Source organism: Mesoplodon mirus, assembly GCF_964341445.2.
Source record: "Mesoplodon mirus genome assembly, chromosome: 7".
Lineage (NCBI taxonomy): Eukaryota > Metazoa > Chordata > Mammalia > Artiodactyla > Ziphiidae > Mesoplodon > Mesoplodon mirus.
Genome location: NC_138983.1, coordinates 124,145,001 through 124,166,425, shown reverse-complemented (window position 1 = coordinate 124,166,425; position 21,425 = coordinate 124,145,001). Strand labels below are relative to the sequence as shown.

Genomic DNA, 21,425 nt, shown 5'->3' with positions numbered 1-21,425 from the left:
TAATCTGTCAATGGCGAAGCAGAAGAAATTTCAAGCAGAAGGGTTAGCCTGAGCAGAGGTAGGTTTGGAACCATGAAAGTCAGTTATTTGGCAAACTGTTAATGTTCCAGGGTGTTTAACCTTAACATGAATATAATTGGAAATATTAAATTGAAGTGGTGTTTTTGAGGTTTATAATACACATGACATACATTATTTCATTTGATCCTTGCAAAAACCCTGTGTGGCAGAAAGGGATTACTGTCTTTACTTTATAAGGGATTTGAGTGATTTACCCATATTCATATAGGTAGTGGAAGAGACAGGATCAAAGTCCAGGTTTTTGCATTTCCTTTCCAGTGCCCTTTCTACTGTATCATTCAACTAGTCGTATATCTCATCTGTATACACAAGTGCTAAGCCTTTAATGATAATTTAATGAGACTTTAAGAATGTTCTTTTCGCTTTTTTTTAACTCAAATTTGTTTTTACTCAAGTTCATCTGACTGAAGATAAAATTACACACAATCAAGTTGAGGTTATGCTTTAGCCTCTCTATGTATGTCACTTGTGACCTTGTCATTAAAAACAATTAAAGTTTAGTTGTTTCCTCCCTCACACCCGAGTATTGTAGAGTCAAATTTCACCTTCGAAGTTTACTTAGAGTGCAGGTTCCTTTTTGTATCAATATGTTTTATGTTGTCATACTGAATTGACAGATCACTACGTAGACGTTCAGATTTGCCGAGGGTACAAATCCACCCAGTTCTCATTCTTCTTCTCCATGCATGACAGCAGTGCATCTTTTGGGGGAGGTATCCTCTTTAAAGGGCCACTTTTGTTTCACTATACTTTATTCAAACCCATTGGTTTTTTGCTGAAACTGTTAAGGTTATAGATCTTCGGCCGTCATTGAGTTTTTTGTTTTTTGTTTTTTTTTGCGGTACGCGGGCCTCTCACTGTTGTGGCCTCTCCCATTGCGGAGCACAGGCTCCGGACGCGCAGGCTCAGCGGCCATGGCTCACGGGCCCAGCCGCTCCGCGGCATGTGGGATCTTCCCGGACCGGGGCATGAACCCGTCTCCCCTGCATCGGCAGGCGGACTCTCAACCACTGCGCCACCAGGGAAGCCCCATCATCGAGTTTTAAAAACAAACTCACAGACTAGAAACGAATCCCCCCCCCCCACCACCACACAGCCACTTGTGTTCTCTTTGCTCTCCAGGAAGAGTGCCACTGGGCCAACTGTGGCATATTCAACACACAAGGCAGAAGCATGGCCCCGCTTCTCAGAGAGGACTTCCTTGCACCCCAGAGTTGCTTTTGGATCCTGTCAGTTATTGGCATTTCCCAATAAGAATGCAGAACATGTGCGTGGTGTCAACTTGATCTTTGAACACGAAGTTGCTGTGAATGGATGGCAATGCTAATGTGCCAGCGATCTGTGAAATGCTTCACCGTGTTGGGCACACAGCAGATTAACAGGTTCTTTCCTCTCCCAAGGAGGAGTGTTTACAAGGACTGGCTGCTTCTGGGTTTGCAGGGAAGATATTGTACAGTTAGGGAACAAGTCACAGAACTTGTGTGGAACTTGCCTTCCTGGAATACGGAAAGATTTTCTTCAGGGAGTGGACTCTGTTGGAACCTTTTCCACAGTTGAGAGAGTCAGTGAACATTCCATGGGCTTTGTTCACATTTTGAGTTCTGTTTTTTTTAGAAGAGAGAAACAAACATTTATTTAACATTCGCTGGTATTAAACACTGGCCTTAGTACTTAATCAGATCTGAGCCTCATAATAAACATGATTCCTATTTTAGAGTTGAGTAAAGCATAACTCAAGAGAATTTGTAACTTGCTTAAAGCCACATAACTATTAAATTATAAAAGTGAGAGTTAAAAAATTTATTGCGCTATATAGAAAAGGTACATATTATTCATTCATGTTTCAAAGTGTTACAAAGTGAATTACTAGTGAAACTACTACCCAGGAATTCTCAGACAATGGATGAGTTGTCTACTTCTGAAATTTATATAATTTTTAAAATTGAAGTATAGTTGATTTACAATATTGTATTAGTTTCAGGTATACAGCAAAGTGATTCAGTTATATATATGTGTGTGTGTGTGTGTGTGTGTGTGTGTATATGTATTTTTTTCAGATTATTTTCTTTTTTTTTTTTTTTTTTTTTTTTGCTGTACGCGGGCCTCTCACTGTTGTGGCCTCTCCCGTTGCGGAGCACAGGCTCCGGACGCACAGGCCCAGCGGCCATGGCTCACGGGCCCAGCCGCTCCGCGGCATATGGGATCCTCCCAGACCGGGGCACGAACCCGTATCCCCTGCATCGGCAGGCGGACTCTCGACCACTGCGCCACCAGGGAGGCCCGATTATTTTCTACTATAGGTTATTACAAGATATTGAATATAGTTCCCTACACATTTTGAGCTCTTAGTACATTTTTATTTAGAGTACATATGGGGATTTTTCCACCAGACACTTCCTCACTGTCTTTATCTGTATTTTTCCCCATTTTTTTCCTTTAAAGTACTTCTGTTCTTAGAGATATCCTGCTCCCTTGCCATACAGACCTTTTTTTTTTTTCTCAAAATACATTGAAGATTTGGAAAGAAATGATTATTGAATTTTTCAGTGAGGGTTGCTCATGAGTTTTGGGGGTTTATTTTGATTTTTCAATTGTGAAAAAAAACGGAAGGACCTGAAGCTACTAGCTGGTGCGATCCCAGAAGGAGTTGCCATACTGATAAAAAGAATCTGAAAAAGAGCCCCCAGAAAGAGCTGACCTCCCCTCCTTTGAGGCCTTTTCCAGTTTCACCTGAGAGAAGTCACCCCGCCATCTCTGGATGGAAGGAAGATCTGAAACTTCCTCTGCAGTCCTTCCAAGAGGTCAAAAGCTTTTATTTTATAAGCCTTTTTATTTTATGAACCGGCAGGAAAACTGGGTGGGGTGGCACAAGGAAATGGTTTCTTCCTAAAATATCAGAAGACAGGGTGTAAGACTTGTCCCTTAGGATAGAAGGTGGACAGACTTACAACCTAAGCAACAGTAAAAGGCACATCCTTTAGGATGAAATTTGCCTAAAGGAATGGTCTTTGACCCTCTCTCGTGGTGTCTGACCTGAAATAAACTCTTGCAAAGACCTAGAGTCTTCTCAGCTTCACAGAGAGGAGGGGGGGCCTTGGCAGTGGGCAAGTGGATCCCAGCGTCCATCAGGAAGGACAGGCGTACGTCCCATCTCCTGCTGGGATTTAATGGGCTTTTTGATTTGTCATTTTGCCAGGAGCTTTCAATGAATTTGAAAGGTGATATGATCTAGTGTCATTGCATTTTATGAGGTTACATTGAAACCCTTTTCTTTGATCCCATGGCAAACCCAGCTTCTTGGGGTTTGAAGATATTTTTAAAACATAGCACAAAAGTGAACATGAAACACTCAAAGAGAAATGCCTGCCTGGCAGATTGTGATCCTGCTCCGAGAGGAGCAGTTTACTTCCACCTTGATTTACCTGGCAGGAAAGTATCTTTTGCAGACACTGCTGAAGTTTTTCTTAAATTCCTCTGCTTTGAATTGTGTCTCTGGGAGCCATTCATCTTTGTCACCTGCTTTTCTTCTGCTATTTTTAGCCAGGTGCCAAAGACCTTACAGCTTCCTCAAGTGAACGATAAAGAAATAAGATCAGTTGTAAACAAAGGCTCATCACAGCATTGTTTTTCTGCTGCAAGAGCTTGCTTCAAGTTTTCCTTGGAGTCAACTTTAATTGCCTAGAACCTAGAGGACTTAGACTTTCTAGGAGAGAGGGCTTTGTCAATTTTGCTTCCAAATCTTTGGAGAGGTAAGGCCTTTTTTTTTTTTTAAAAAAAGAACATTCTAGAAGTAGTGATAAATACAATTCTACAATAAAGGACTACTCCTCCATCCCTATTCTCATGTTATAATGGTAGGTTATATGTAGTCATTAAAAAAAAAAAATAAAAGTGAGTGGAGTGCCTTCCAGATCTAGGAGGCTATATCTTATAAGTTGATTGATTTTGGAATACGCCAGTATTTTTTTTAGCTCAATTGGTTAATCTTGGGACTAAGGAATTATAGTGTTTAAATTTTCCTTTTTAGGCTGCTGTGTTTGGGGGGGAATACTTATTTTAATGTTCATGATTTGTGGTCAGAAAGTATGTTTTTGGTGTAATTCACAACTACCTCTGGGAAGAAAGTTCAGGACACATGCCCCGTGATGACTGCCTCTCTTTCCATGTGACCAGTGTATTTACATGACAACTAGACTAACTAGGCAACTAATGTAATTTTATCTAAGAAATTAGATTAGATGAAATTGATCCAACTAGTTAAACTAATATAATTTTCCATGCAAATGTTAGATGTTTACAGGTTTGGTTTTTCCCTTTAAGGAAGTGAGTCTACCTCTGAATCATTTCTTCCATCTAAATGTTAAGCACTGCCAACCTCCCCCCTTAAAAATTATTTTGGAGACTGAAGTAGAGTAGATATTTCCCGGTAGTGATATTTCTTTCCCATATAGTTTGTACTTAATTTTTTAAAAGATAAAGAAAAAACATATAATGAAATGTTGCATGTGCACAGAGCCCAGAAATTGCATTTTATTCTACTGTTCTTCCAAGTTGAGTTTTGTTCTGCTCTTATTTTTATCTCTCCATCTATGTTTGCAGGGCTGTCTGTTTCCCCCAAGTGTTAATGTAAATACGTTTTATTTTGAGACAGATCAGTTCACTTCCCTCTGGAAATCCATTCCTATAATGTGGTAAACCTCAATATAACTCTCTGGTCCGCATGACATTTCATAACTGTGTACAAATCAAACACACTGTTGATATTAAATGACAACATTTAATGCTAATGTCAACAATTCACTTAAGTCTCATTTCATTAAAATACTCCTGATCTGGAGAGAAGCCGCTTGTCTGAGCAGATAAAGCACTTGACTTTCACCTCTAGTTTCCAGGTGAAAGTGCAGTTGGTGAGCTGTAATTCAGGTGGATTTCATAGCTTTTGGCCAAGGGGATTGGAACTGAAATCTAGTTCACATAATCAGAGTAAACCTTGGGTCACCTGGACAAGAGAGCATCAAAACCAGAGGTTTTGGCTTTTTTCCCTGTGTAAATCAGCTGGTCTCTGGGGGGCGATTTTCCCCCCAAATCTTTGATATAAGGAAGTTAAATAAACAGCTCTGGAAAATCAGGAAGATACTGTGCTGAAGACAGAACTGCTGCTGGCGTTTTGCCATGAAAGAGAGGCTGCTGGCAGATAAGAGAGCAAGCAGGGGCAAACACTGCAGGGGGTGGGACTGGACAGGTGGGAGGATGGGAATTTGATTATAAGCTACATTATTGGACTTTTTAAATGATATGCAAAAGTTAAAAAAAAAAGCAGGTTAAATAAGAAATTAACATAGTTAAGAAAGTTAACACATTTCACTCCTCATTCCCCCTCCATTTCTTATCCTTCACAGCCAGCTTCACGCCCTTCATTCTTAACTTGAGGCTATTTTGAGAACCTTTCTGTTCCCTTCTAGCACTGGATGCGCTCCTGTCTCTACCCAGGACCATCTTGAGGGGACTGGCTTTTCATGTCTTCCAGGGTATAATCCTAATTTGTGTACTGGTCTTTTCTCCACATTTACTCCTCTGCTTGTCTCCCTGCAGTTAGGAAAGAAGTCCAACCCAAATAGGAACCCCCTCTAATGCCTAAATTAGCAAGGACAAGTGTTTCCCACATTTCCAAGATCATGGTATCTCCATTTGGAGAACAGGTTTGTTGGAATGGCTCGTGTCTTAAGCTGAAGCCTATGAATAGTCTATAACTCCAAGTGGTCTGTAAGGGACATTTGCATAAATAATAGTCGCTGCTGTTCTGTAAATAATCCCATCATGTTTTTGTTTCATATAACCCATTGAAGTCTGGGGCTTGGCTGCCAGTCGCTATCTAAATGCCTTTTATTGTGTTGCATCTCCGGAGAGCCCTCAGCCAGTGCAGGATAATGGTGGTGGGGAGGCGGGAACTGGACCTGAGCCTTGTGGCTGGGAGTAACTGACATCCTCAAAAGCCTGCAAGTGGTAAAATTCGGGGGTTGTGCTGAAAGGACACATACCTGTGTAAATGCAGAAAGACCTTGAGATCAACTACAGCACTTTCCAATGTGGAACAATGGCCATGTAAAATGAATGGCTGTTAGGCTTCTCCCAGGTCTTGATAACTTAGGGAAGGCAGATGGTAACTAATACAACCATGATGACAGTGGGTCATAACTGGCTGCGTATTATGGAGTTTAGACATATGCCCTCCCTTCTCTCTCTGGGAGAAAGAAATTGCTCTAGCATATGTGTGTAGAAGACATAAAACTTGCTACAGCAGTATTTTTATTTCCAAATTACTCTGAAAGCTATTTAAAAGTCACCACAGAATGTGCTTTACAGAAGCAATTTCATGGCTCCTTTAGGTTTTTGTGTAAATCCAGGTAACTGAAGTGTTAGCCCTGATTCATCATTGAATAGGAAGGAAGTGCACCAAAGCAGATGGTGAAGCCTGGGTACAGTATAAAGGAATTGGGGGTGGGGGGAAGGATCTCATCAGAGCCTCTTTAGTTCTTTCAAAGAAATTCTGTGGTGATTGGTAATGTAAGGGACATTTAAAGGATGATCCTTATTTGAGAAATGTTTCTGAACTAGAAACTTGCCCGCTTTGAGTCCTGTTAATACTCGCTGGTGATGATAGCCATTTTCCATTCTTTGAGATCAATTTGGAACTTGAGCATACTTTTATTTCTGCTTCACAGTTCTTAAAATCCTGTTTGGAAATGTCATTAGGAGGATAAGGGATGTAATGAAAAATATGTTTTCTCATGTACCAAATCAAAGTGTATAGTTCGCAGAGCTGGCTATCTATACAGAACAACATTAACAAAATGAATCGGCCGCTTTCTGCATTTGAAGTTGTATAGTGTAAAATTCAGTGAAACATTCAATAACTGGAAAGATCACATCAGCATCAAGGGTGCATTTAACCAGTTTCCTCCTCCCGTATTACTAGAGAAGAGGCATAGTTTAGAACCAGGAGTAAAGGCTGTGAATGAAGTTGAGAATTGCGGGGCTTCCCTGCTGGCGCAGTGGTTGAGAATCTGCCTGCCAATGCAGGGGACACGGGTTCGAGCCCTGGTCTGGGAAGATCCCACCTGCCGCGGAGCAGCTAGGCCCGTGAGCCACAACTACTGAGCCTGCGCGTCTGGAGCCTGTGCCTCGCAACAAGAGAGGCCGCGATAGTGAGAGGCCCGCGCACGGCGATGAAGAGTGGCCCCCGCTTGCCGCAACTAGAGAAAGCCCTTGCATGAAACGAAGACCCAACACAGCCAAAAATAAAATAAATAAAAAAAAAAAGAAGTTGAGAATTGTGGGAGGCCTGGATGTAAAAGTAAGTAGGAGTGATGGTGCCTGGAAACCCAGACTTGGACGCAGGTGGAAAGAAACTCACAGAAAGATGGGCCTTTGGGGACCAGTATTTCATAAGAGTGGTGCTCTTGTCAGCATCTTCTATTGAAGCCTTAAAGTTATATTTTGAAACTGGCATCTGTTAGACCCCTCCTTAGGGCAAAGGACCTTGTTTTTAGTGGTTGAACTTGCCAGGTCAAATAGAGCGACCATGTTCGATTCTCATGCAGTTTGGAAAAACATAGTGTGGGTGAAAGGAGCTCTCTTTCTAGCCAAAAGTCTTAACAGATTTTTAGTGTGGGAAGTTTTTCCGTAAATAAATGAATTGAATGAATGAATGAAAAAAATACATGGCAAGATTCGTTTCTCCTAAACAGGGTTTGTTTGCTGTCAAGAGATCTGGCATAATCTTGTTTTCTCTGCTATAAAATGAAAAATAAAATCCAACAAAATGCACACCTAAGGGGTGTGTTTGTGTTTGTATGAGTTCGTTTCACTATATTATATGAGATTGTTGAACTCACTAGAATGTTTGGAACTATAAAGTTAAACCGTTTTGAAATCTTGCTCTGTTACACACTGGCTTAGAGAAATATACGTTTTCATATAAAACACCAAGAGCATGAAGTGATGACATTGCTGGGAAACACACCTTGCCATCTCAAGCAGTAGAGGCAACTTTTAAGAATGCAGATGTGCAAAACTGACAGTGGAAAATTACAAGAAGCTCGCGTGTTCTCGAATTTTCTCCATCTCAGTTTTAAGTAGGGGCTGTTACTGCTTCTGGCTCTTCCAGGGGATAAAACAGTTTTACAGGACTGACCTTAGTGCAGAATGGACAGTAATTCGAAGCCCTGAGGGGGCTTAAGAAATGAAGGTAGCTTATTGTTTTTGTCAGGGAAAGACCATTGAGCCCCTTAACTGGAAATGCTGACAAGCTGAGCAGAAAGCATGTGTGCTGTACCGAGCACGATCATTATTTTCATTGGCAAAATGTATTACTCACAGTTTTGGGTAGTCTGTCCATTTTGTCAGTAATTTAATCTAGGTCGGAAAAGGCATGGGGTATTGTTGAGCATCCCTGCAGGCATCCCTGGCAGGGTCCCTTCCAACTTTTAATGAGGAGCCTTGCTTTATGTTGGGGTCCTGCGGTGGCTCACAATATCTATTTTGGGGTGTTTTAACCTGGGGGTTAGCTCTTGAAATCGGACAAGGTGCCTTCCTAAAAGATGATGAGATTTTTCCCCCCCTTGGTCTCTGCTCCTTGTTAAATTGATAATTAGGTGAGACTTTTAGACACAAGTAAAAATACAGATGACATGGGATTGTGTCGAAGGTGAGATAGCTTTCCTTTCCGAGGAAGAGTAATTCTGAGGATTAGAAATAAAGAATTTGAAGACAGAAACTTAATACATTTGAGATCTTCTATATTTTTACAGTAATTTCATTTCACAATGTGTGCCAACATACATGACATCTTGAATAATGTATTTTTACACTCCTTTACTCAAGAATGTACCCAAGCTGGTACATTTGCAAGATGAGGAAATACATGGTGACTTTGTAATATTGCTGCTAAATCCACTCTGTTTCTTGCTTTCCCTGGGAGTGGTGCTCTCATCCCCATCCCCTAACACAAATTCATCTCTTATTCTGGGATAGGTAATGTTATATATTTTCTGTGAGTTTTCAAAATATTGTAATTTATTAACATGAGTTGAGACAAGAGTAAATAAAATGGCAGCTCCTTAAATTTTAAAAAATGCTAGTGAATTTGGTTCTTTAGATCATTTTGGGAATATCCTTGGCAGGAAGAAGAAGGCATTTTCACATTTTGTCACATTTAGGTCAGCCAAGGAAGTTGCAGAAAGAATTTTCTAAGCTACATGCTGAATAAGGGGACAGTTAGTTGTGAGGCAGCCTTCTTTTTTATTCGATTCATATATTTGGCAGAAACAGTTTGGGCGTTCTTATTAACTCATTGCTCCACTTACATCATGGAGGGATTTTTGTAGTAGAAATAGGTTCATGTTCTGGTCAAACTAGAATGAAAAAGGGAAAGGATTGCCTCTTACGAATAGGGATGAGAGGAAAACAATCATTTATGGTTGTTATATGTGCTGTTTATTGAACATTAACTATAAATGAGGCACTGGTCTAGGAAACTGTATTAATCTGGGTCCAATTAAGAGAGAGAAAGCACACAGTAATTTGAAGAGGGAATGTTCAGTATAGACTCATTCACTCTAACAGGGGATTCGGATAACAAGGGATTTGCTAGTGAGATTTAAAGAGAATTCTGAAGAGTGTAGGATTAGCAGATACGACCAGCAGCCACGACACTGAGGTTGAGATAGAAAACCCTAGGAAGAGCCCCCTTCATCCTACCCCAGGCTGAGATGCTCAGAGTGTATTGCCGTGGGCACAGTGACTCACTGTCAGGGAAGTTCCTGTGGTGCTGTGGAACTTGCTGGAAATCTGCCCTCTAGGATGCTGGGGAAAACTTCATGAGATGGTGACTCTTTGGAGGCACTTTGATACAGAATTGCCTGAGGAGGGTGCTGGGGAAGCTACGAGCCTCTGGATGTTCTTGGTCGCTCTGCTCTGTAGGACCTGGGGAATTGGAGTACCTCAGGAGCTGCATACTGGAGAAGCCTTATTCCTTCTACAGTGTCCCTCCAGCGCCCTCTACTGACAAAGCTTAACATTGTGCCTATGGGTAAAGGAAAAACATTCAAAGGGCTCAAATCCATTTCCTCAGGGCAGGCAAAAAGGGTGAATTTGAAGTTAAGAGGCAATAAACCAATACCCAGCAAGGAAATCTATGCTTCTTATTTAATCCTAAGGAGAGTAGGACTAACTATTGTTTATCCCTTTTCAACAGGAGATTAAATGACTTTTTCAGGGCCATATGGCTAATAAATGGCAGATCCACATTTCAAACCCAGATTTGTAACTTTTAAGGCCCATGTGCTTTCCACTGGCCTCTTTGAAATACAGATGTTTACAGTCCAATCTAGAACCTGATAATGGCACCAAATACCCTTATCTAGATAGTATACCAGAGATCACTGTTTAGTTCATCATATAGTTCACTTCCCACTGGTCCTACGGACAAGGGGGGCTATGTGGATAACCACCTGTTCTGTTTTTACCAGAGTTGATCAGATTTTAACTTTTTTTTTTTTTTTTTTGGTGGTACGCAGGCCTCTTACTGTTGTGGCCTCTCCCCTTGTGGAGCACAGGCTCCGGACGCGCAGGCTCAGCGGCCATGGCTCACGGGCCCAGCTGCTCCACGGCATGTAGGATCTTCCCGGACCGGGGCACGAACCCGTGTCCCCTGCATCAGCAGGCGGACTCTCAACCACTGCACCACCAGGGAAGCCCAGATTTTAAGTTTTAAAGGGGTAGGTTGTGTCTATTTCAGTGGAGTCCTGAAGCTTCTTTTTAACCATATCTTAGTCGACTTCAGGCTCCATATCTCTTTGGCCATTTGACAGCTCCCAGGGGTCTCAATGTGGGCTCTCTGGAGAGCAGAGACAGATGATGAGGGTGGCTCTTGGCTTTTTATTTGAAATGTTACTTTTTCTTACCCCAGCCTCTCTCCCCAAGACTGCCTTTCCAGGACACCCTGCTCTTGTTTGTTTCCTGGTTGAGACTGAATTTGCAACCCTGTTCTTTTGGGACCTTTGTGGTCCTATTAGGCTTCTTAGGTTCACCTCATTTGGGATAATAGATTTATTTATACATCAGATTTTTCTAAAAAGAAGTGTCATTTTCATACTGATTTACACTGTAATTTTTAGAACTACTTTATCTCTTGACTTTAAGCGAATTACTTAACTCCTCTGGGGCTTAGTTCCTTAGTCTGTAAAGGGGGATGGCCCTTCTAAAGCTCCTCTCATCTTAGAAACACTCAGTGCCTATTTGTAGTTTAACATCTTTTGGCAGCAGTTCCAAACACGTGAGCTTTTGGTTGCCTGATCCCGTCCCTGGCAAGTAGCTGATGAATTACAAATAAGTGGAAAACAGTATGATGTACTGATGAGAATGGGGCTTTGAAGTCAGATCCACAAGGGTTGAAATCTTAGCACTAAAACTTTGTTGTTATGAGACCTTGGCCAGTAATTTATTTTTCTGTGTCCTAGCCTTTTATTTTGTGTAATGGCCACAGCAGTGCCTGTCCCACTGTATTCATGTAGAGTTAGAGAAATCATACATGTAAAGCACTTTATATAGCTAATGACACATAGTAGGTGTCTGTAAGTGATAGATACTATTATTACTGTAAAACTGTAAGCTCCTTAAAGCCAGGTCCCCGTCTTGGTCATCCTTGAATTGACTGTAGTTAGTTTTTGGTATTTAACAGGCACTCAGTAACATCATCGTTTTGAACTGAAATGCTTACCTCCACTAGGGGAGTCCTATGCAAGCTGAGTCTCTTTATAAAGTAAACACTTTTCGTATGAATCATCACCCTGGAGTTTATCTATTTTATAAGCTTTATTGCCCATATTCTTCTGTTGTAAAGCAGTACATCTTTATAATTTTATTAAATTTCTTTTCAGTAATTTTCTGACTACATGATTTTTTTTAAACCACTCTTACATGGCAAAGTAGTAAGAGTAGTAACATTGTTAAGGTTTGACTGTGTGCTGGTCATTATTCCAGGCAGTTTACACATACTCATCCTTTAATGCTTATAACCCTCTTATAATCTCCATCGTCTAGACGGAAAACTGAGGCCCCCCGCAGGTTAAATAACTTGCCTCAGGTCACGCAGCTGGAGCCGTCTGGCTCTTCACTCCAGTACTGAATTACTTGGTTCAACTCTAGTTTTGAAACACTTCATCAGAGGTCACTGATGAACATCCAATCCAACTCAAATCAGCTCAAGTCTAGAAGGAAAGGGAAGGTGTGAACTTCAAAGCAGCTTGACATAAATCTGTTTTTAAGCCTTTAAATATATTTATGGGGGATTACCTTCCCCTCTCCAAGTAACTTCTGAAATCAAGATGAGCAAAAGCCAAACACATGTAACTTTTATGTTTTAATACTAGAACTGTCTTTGATACCAGGGTCTCTGGCAGTCATTATTTGTCTTCGTGCATGCCTCACCCCTCCCCTCTGCACCCCTGTCCCCCAAAACAGAACGACAGCCATAACAACCTCAAGCTCTATGGATGTCCATCTTCCCTACACGGAATCTAGGGTTCGTTTCTCTCTCTAGTGTCCTAATTTGCTTACCGAGGTTGTCTTTGCTATGTGAGTAGTCTTTTAAATATGAGAAAGATAAAGAGGATTTGATTTTCTACTGATAATGTGAAATATTAGTAATTTAATGCCACAATATTGATAAATAAGAAAATGGGACCAATGGCTTATTCTCCGTTGAGAATATGTTAATGAGGCCCCAAAAGTTATCATCTGGCCCCTGCCTCTTGACAATTTGGAGATAGAGACCCGAGAACTCAGGAAACTGAATGAAGGGTGTGTTCAGATGCCAACAGCTTATTCCATTTCTCCCTTATTCTAGTAACAGCATGACTTTCACTGTTAGGGAAAAGATTGGCTTGGTAGACTTCAGGAACCACTTTAGTCAGCGTGGATAAATGAAAAAACACAAGTGATCAGCTTTCATCATGACAAATAGAAACTGTCATTTAATTTTTATCCCCAATTATACAGCTCCGGGACCAATTTTTCAGGTGGAATGTTGGAGCCATTAAAAAGAAATAAGTAAACTATACCATATTCCATCATTTTTCTGGCAGCTAACCAATGATCTGTAGCCATATTACATGTACGTTTTTATAGAGATATTTTTCTCTTAAGTTTGTAGAAGGCTTTATTAACTCTTTACTGATTTCTTCTGGAATGCATTTTTCCAAATGAATTTTCTCTTTATCACTGAGTGTTGGTTGGGATTTAGTTCTTATTTTTGGCTGGCAGCTATTTTCATCTTTTATGTTCTTCGATTACTAGAATTGCATGGAGTGGTTTTTTTAAAATTCCAACTAGAGTTATGTTAATGGTCCTAATGTTGGCTACAGACTGTGTTCATTTGGATTTCAGAATATGATTTATTGGAAATATAATACATATATAAAACCCAACCAACCATCTCTTGTCTCCTACTTTAACAAGATACTGAAAAACACGGGTACTCCCTTCTCTGCTCCTGTAGCGTTTTGTCCTTTGTTCTCTTGTAGCACTTCATATGTCATGTTATAATATTACATCTGATTTCATGTTCTCCAGTAATCTAAAATGTAGGGACTATGGGCACCTTACAATTTGGCTGTTTTATCTTTGCATCCACCAGCACAGCCGAATGCCTGGTACATACTAGATATGCCAAAACTATTTTTTGGAAGACTGATTCAATGCTTTCTTTTTTCCCTGGGGGGATATTTATAATTAAAAATTCTTCAACAATATTGAGATCCAGCATCTTCTGAGGACACTAAAATCCTTCATAACCATGTGTTTAATCATTTTTATTCCATCTAGAAAAATTTTGCATGTGGCAGGTAGTCTTTGAACTTTATAGGTGAGAGAAATTGAGAGCAAAGGTTACTAACGATTTGCCAGATATTAAGAACTCTGATGGTATCACTTATATGTGAAAAGAAAATATGACACAAATGAACCTGTCTATGAAACAGAAACAGAAACAGGGACATAGAGAATAGACTGGAGGTTGCCAAGGGAGAGGAGGGAGGGATGGATTGGGAGTTTGGAATTAGCAGATGCAAACTGGTATATGTGGAATGGATAAACAACAAGGCCCTACTGTATAGCACAAGAAACTATATTCAATAGCCTGTGATAAACCATAATGGAAAAGAATATGAATAAGAATGTATATATATATATGTATAACTGACTCACTTTGCTGTACAGCAGTAATTAACTAACACACATTGTAATTCAACTATACTTCAATTTAAAAAAAAGAAAGAAAGAAAGAAAGAAAGAACTTTGGAGAGAGGCATTGCTGGGATTGGAACCATTGACTTCTGGCTTCCAAACCAAAAGAAGTTTGGAAAAAACTCCAAATTACACTGTTTGGGGGCTTTGTGCTCAGATTGTACAATCTGCCACTACATGTATTATCAAAAATGCCCATGATTATTTTTGATGCATGATTAATGTATAAAGTGGTGGTAGGAGTGATGTTTAGAAAACCAGGTGGTTTGGCTTTTGGAGAAGCTGGTTAGTGGACGAGGCCTATTAGCTGCGTCTATCTACATGTGTTCTTTTTTTTTTTTTTCTTGGTTCATTCACCTAATTAGTAAATCATGGGAGCCTTTGGCTCAGAGCTGGAGAATGTTTGTATCTACTAGACGTTAGCCTCAGAATAGTTAAACTTAGTTTTCAACAAAAGAGGTCCTGGAGTGTATTGTGAATAATCGGCAGCATTTTCTTCAGATGTATGCCTTGGCATATGCTTGGAGGAGAAAAGATACCCTCTCGTATCTACTTATAAGTCTGTCATCTGGTACTGTTACCATTAGAACATGCGAGTAAGCTTATAAACATGCTGATGAGAGGACTCTTTTGGCATGGAAACTTGTTAAGTAAAAGGTGTTAGATCATCTATCTTGTCCTGGGGGTTCTGGGCTAAATAGCTGCACTTATCCTTATTAATGCCTGTAGACTTCTGCTTCTGAAGACACAAATAGCCTTTTGTAAGAGTTGCTATAGTTTGAAGTTTCTTTTAGACAAGCTGTTTACTGGGAATATGAATATCCTAATATTAGCTTTGCAAAGAGCAAAAAACTTAGCAGTTGGGGAATGTTTTTCCTAGTTTCTTTTCCATACTTATAGGAGGAGTGAATTCAATGAAATAAATATACATGATTGCTGATCTGTCATAAATCATCACTTGTGGCAGGTGTCTATTTTTAAGGCTACATTAGGTCTTCTGATGGGAGGAAGAAATTTTGGATTTGGTTAATGTACCTGCACTGATGGAGAGATGGTAATATTCTGTCTATTTTCTCGTGTTACAAATGACGACTTTTCTCGTGGCTTTTTTTGGGGGTGTGGGGATTTGGAATTGGTGAGTCACAGAATTGCAGAGTCGGAAGAGACCTCAGCATAAAGCTGAGAAGTGGGCCTTTTCATGTTTAGATAGCCATACTAGAATGGTCTTACATATATTATGATGATATTAATTATTCTCTGTAACATCCACTCATCGGTCCCTTGCCTTGCATTCCAGAGTCTAATCCTTGCTTGTCACTGTCCATTTAGTGTGACATCCTTGACTGTGCACATTCTTGTTTTGTTTCCTTATATATCAGATTTTTTGTTTTGTTTTGAGATTTTCTTTTCGTTTTAAATTGAAGTATAGTTGATTTACAATGTTGTGTTAGTTTCTGTGGTACAGCAAAGTGATTCAGACCTCTCTCTATATACATATATATATTCTTTTTTATATTCTTTTCCATCATGGTTTATTACAGGATATCGAATATAGTTCCCTGTGCTATACAGTAGGACCTTGTTGTTTGTCCATTCTATATATAATAGTTTGCATCTGCTAATCCCAAACTCCCAGTCCAACTCTCCCCCACCCACCCTTCCCATTGGCAACCACAAGTGTGCTCTCTTTGTGAGTCTGTTTCTGTTTTGTAGATAAGTTCATTTGTGTCAAATTTTTATTCAACATATAAACGATATCATATGATATTTGTCTCTCTCTGTCTGACTGCCTTCACTTAGTATGGTAATCTCTAGGTCCATCCATGTAGCTGCAAATGGCATTATTTCATTCTTTTTTATGGCTGAGTAATATTCCATTGTGCATATATCAGCTGTTTTAACATCTCTATGCCTTTGTCATATGCTGCACCCTCAACCTTCCTTGTCATCCTAATCATTAAGTCATTCAATTCAGAAGGCAGTTCCTCTCTACATCTATTCCTGTCATTGTTTCTCCATCCCCTAATCCCCAGGTAGAGTTAGATGATCTCACCGTGTTGTGCCCAACTCCCCTCTCCCCTTCAGCCTGCCTCAAGCCTCCCTTCCCACTTAGCACATGCCTTTTATCTGCCTGTATTTTCTGTATACTTTATTATACTTTCCTATTTGTTCATCAGGCTCCGTGCTGGACTGACTTCTGTGAAGGCAGGGATCAGATCTCAATGCATCATAGAATTTGGGGTTCCTACTACAGTGCCCAGGTCTTAGTAATTTATGTTACGGAATGTGTATCGTTCCTATCAGCTTAAAGTGGAAGTAACTATCGCTTTTCTTATTTTTTCCTATAGGTGCAGCTTTTAAGACACCTGATTATATGTTGCTCATTGAACTTAAGATCAACCGAAACTCTTAGGACTGTCAGAGTTGCCTGATCTAGGGTTTTACATAATACTGGGGATTGTAAAATAACAAGAGGGGTGCTGAAGGGGCCCCAGAACAGCTTTTCATAGATTTCAGAGTCCATATTGTTTTCTGAAAATATTAACCTGCAGTATCCAGGTGGCTGGTGTGCATGAGGGTCAGTATTTTGCTCACTTTTTATAAAGTTTGATCATTTTCACAAATTGACTAGCACCGTGAGCAATTTTCTCGCTAGAAGAAATCCCTTACTGGGTCTTTCGTGTCATGAGAAAAACTCACCTGTTATTCCCAAGCAGTGAGCCTAATCTTTTTTCTGGTGTTTTTATAGTTCCGTGTAGGAGTTATAATTATTATTAAATGTCTTGGTAGAAATCAGAGTATTCTAGTTTTCTTTCAATCTTGTTTTTGTCTTATGGCATATTCAGTATCTCTGTAAGCTTTATCCATTTTTATGGCATACTTGAGTGCTTAGGCCTTCAAGGCATTCTCTTCATTGTCGAGTTCCACCCTTTGTGGTGCATATGCCCCTCTTTTCATGTAAGGGGAGAGGCCCTCAGCCAGCAAGACCATGATATCTACACCTACAGGGACAGGCCTGAGAAGACAAGGACTTCACTCTCTCGGGGCCTAGTCATTTGTTTTACTTTTTTTTTTTTTCCAGTAAAAAAAGACATATCTCTATTCCATATTTCTAAGAGTGATTGCTAAAATCTTGAACTAAACTTAACTTAGGTTATTGTCCTTGAAGAATGAAAGCCAGAGGGCCACTGAATATCCACAGTTTTTTCAGAAGCTCCAAAGGAAAACTTCAAGAAGCAGAGTCAATTCAATCATTTTTCAAATGGTGGGCTCCTGATCGCATTGAACCTAGCGACTCACTCTGTGGAATAAATGGTGTTTCCCCCAAATTCACCTTTGCTGTCTGCATGGAGTTAGTTAATACACGGATACTTGCATATGATGAGGAACAGTTCAAGGCTCTGGAGCAGTAAAGCACCCTATTGCGTTTAGTTAATTACTTTGAGATTTTCCTGGGTGGAGTGCATAATTTCTTTCTTTATATTTGATTTATTTTTCACTCAAGAATTTAGCAAGTATTTACTGTGCGCCCATCGTTTACCAGGCACCATGCTGGATATTGGGAAATATTGGTTAACAAGACAGAATCCCTGCCCTCCAAGAGCTTAGGGTCTAGTGAGAATACAGGCAGTGAAACAATTATAGCATATTATGTATGGTAAGTATAGGGAAAACCTCTGTCAGGAGATGAAATGTTTGCTGTTTAGCATATTGATACAGTGATGATATATTCTGAACTAAAATCCCACAAAAGATTATGGGAAATGAAGATTATGCCAAATAATTTTTTTCCCCAAGATCAAGTAGGTGTGGAAATGTTGCAAATACAGTTTGGACATTTCGGTGATTTATGAGTACCAAGGAGTAGAATATTTGAAATCAGACCTGCCTTGGCAAATCCAGGATAAATGTTTGCTATACTTTCTGGTTTCTGCCACTTGCAGAGCTGCTAATATAGGGAACAGATTTTAAAAATTTACGAGCATAAAATAAATTCTGTTATTAGGAGCATAACAGAATTTATTAAAAATTTGATTCACTTTAGAAATTCTGAGCCCAACTCCAGTGTTTTGATGGGAAAAAATAAACTAGAAAAAAGTGAGCAATTGTTCATGCTCTCCGTGCAGATATTACGAAAAGACCTTCTGTTCTACTGGAGTGTAATGGTTTCCCTCTCTCAAAACACCACTTAGCTGTGCTTTGTCACTAGAGTTGATCTGACAATTTCCCATAGATAACTCTGAAACGAGTATACATTCATGACTTTGCATAATAATTGTATGCCTTTAATTTTGCTGAGGTCAGCATGTGGACATCTCTGCGAAACATTAATTAAAGAATTGGTTCTCTTAAGCTGCTATCTGTCAACAGAACACATCCTTTGAGGCCACGAATAGAAATGTGTACTGCTTCAGTGTATTAATTCACACCAGTCAGTGATCCACAGGCCACCAAGGGTAGTATGGAAGAACTAGACGGCAAACATGTTTGAAGTAATGAATGGTTTCTAGAAGAGAGCAGCTATCTAGTCTACCTCTTCCCTGCAGTCAAGTCACCTAAATCATCCAAGATGGGTACCTATCTAGGCTCTTTTTAAGATGCCATGGCACCAAATCTTTGGGAATATGGTCTTCCTTGTGCCCATAATATTATCTTTCCCTCCACTCCATTCCTTTACATTTTGGCCAGTTTTTTCTTTGGGAGGTAATGGTTAGCCTTTCCTTATAAAATCATTTCACAAGAGCCCCATGCTGAAGTAGTGCTGGGGGCTTAATAGATTTCATGTTTGAAAAGTCCTTTGATTTGGAATAAGTTTTGTTAACTGCTTTGCATGGCAGGTAGAAGCCCCACTGATGACTCACTGAGCCACTCTCAGAGTGGCTCTGTTGATAATGTGTCACCTTTAATACTGCTTGACAGGATTTAACCACACATGCAACAAATCAATGCAGTCTAGAGCACAGATGCACTTGATCTATATGTTTGTCTTCCTTTAACTGATGCAGGCAAAAAAAACCATCAGATAGTTTCTTGGTTAATACAGCTTTGTTCTGAAAAGCTGGCAGTGATATATTTGGGGGTACATATGGCCAAGGCCTGAAACAAGGGAGGTATTTACCCGTCTGGACAATCAATAGTCAATATCCAGCTAAACCATGCTACAAAATGAACCTGGTTCTTTGGAACAAACAATATTATGTCAAAGTTCTCTAATAGTTTATTAGTATCATTGAAAAATACAGCCCACTAAAAGTCATAAATGATCATTTTAATGAAAGCTGCATCATTTGTGAGTGGCACATACCTATACATTTTTGTAGTAAATTAGACATAAGGCTGATGGTTCTTCTTTCTTCTTCTTCTTTTATTTTTTTACCCCTTCCAAAACCTCCATGAACAGTTCTGACTGTCTGATTTGTTTCATCGTTTTCCTTCCACTGCCTGTAGAACATCTCCTGGAAAATAATGCTTGTCCTGTCAGTTTCCAGAATCAGCAGCAAACCAAAGTGTGTGCTCAAGGTAGATGTCAGCATTATACTGCTGCTGCCGCCGGGCTACTGAAAGACAGAATTAATCCTGTACTGGTAAAATTCACTTTTAAAAAGGATCTGGACACCTCGATTCAGGAATAGGAAGTTCATCCCAAAATGGACCAAGCAGAACACCAGCAAAGTGTGATTTTTGGACCGAGGGTGCAAATAGAGCATGATGATTGCTTGTTATTTAGTGAATGATTCTTTGTTCTGAGACTAGGTTATACTGTTTTGCTGGAAGCTCACAACAGATCAATAGTAATTTTGTTATGGGCCAGATGTCAAAACAGAAATATGCTCTCAAATCCCACTGACTTGCTATGACAACTAGTATGCTAAAATACATTCACTCAGCAATCAGGCATTTCACAATACTCCCCTGGTTCTGTTTTCTTTCATGTGGAGCCTTAAAGCTAGGCATTGTTAGCAGAGATTCTCCTGTTTTTGTTTTCCTTTCTCTAGTACCTACTTCTTTTGATTGAGAGTAGAAAAAACCTCCCCAAACTCTCCCTTTTTTTCCACCCTGATAATCAGTTAGGTGATGTCTACACTGTAACTTCTGGTGACAGGTATCATTTTCATGGTAATAAATAAAATCTGCAGTAGGAAAGTGGCTCTGAAGGAAAGCCAGCCAGCAAGAAGTGTGTTCTTTGTTTAGTTCCTCTGTCATCCAACTTTGAAGTTGTAATTTTGGTCTGATTAGGATTTGGGAGTTAAACATTTTCTGATGAAAGGGAACTTCAGGGATATTGACTTGCTTCTTGCTTTGGTACATTCCCATTTCTCTGTTCTGCTTCTGTCTTTTGTGAAACTGCTGACTATCCACCAGCTTTTGGGTAGGATTAGGACAGCATTCTGTAGTCATGAACACTTCTTGTGCTGATTTGTTTTTATAGAAATATTCAGAATAAAGCCGGTGGCAACCACTGGCAGATTTGCGCAGATGTGGCTTGGCGGTGTAATTTAAGAGGGTGTTAGTTTCTTAAGTCTATTTGATCTTGTCCTTGTGTCTTGTCTATCTGGGCCTAGCCTTCTTCCTCCCCTTGTCCCCAAAAGAGGAAAAGGAAAAAGGGAAAGGCTTTCTTTTTCAGGCCATGAAAGGATTGAACAAGCTCAGAATTTATGTGTTCAATAATGATAGAACTTTCCATTCTACCTTTGGGCAAGTCTTGCATTTCTTACCATTACCATATCTTTTTGGAGTAGAAATATCTCCAAGTGGGAAGAAACATTACATCCAAGGATGTAAGTCCTCTTAGAACTTAATACTCTTCCAGATTTTGTTGTGTATTAGTATATATAATCCTTGGTGCTGCCCTGCAGATTTCGCCAACAGACATTTTACCCACAAGAAGGATTACTCTCATTCTGTTGTTCTTTCATATCTTTATTGTCAGTACTATTCAGAGCACTGAGGCTGCTAGGAGTAAAGTAAAGGGAACAAAGTTCAAATCAGACTCAGGTACCTCTTTTATAGTAGCTCTTCAGTTTATTGACTGACCACTG

At 39.8% G+C, this 21,425-nt stretch overlaps 1 protein-coding gene across 5 annotated transcripts in view; it reads left to right on the top strand.

Annotated features, from left to right (window-relative positions):
* Nucleotides 1-21,425, top strand: part of CADM1 (cell adhesion molecule 1) — a 333,644-nt gene that overhangs the window by 44,422 nt on the left and 267,797 nt on the right. The window lies entirely within an intron of this gene.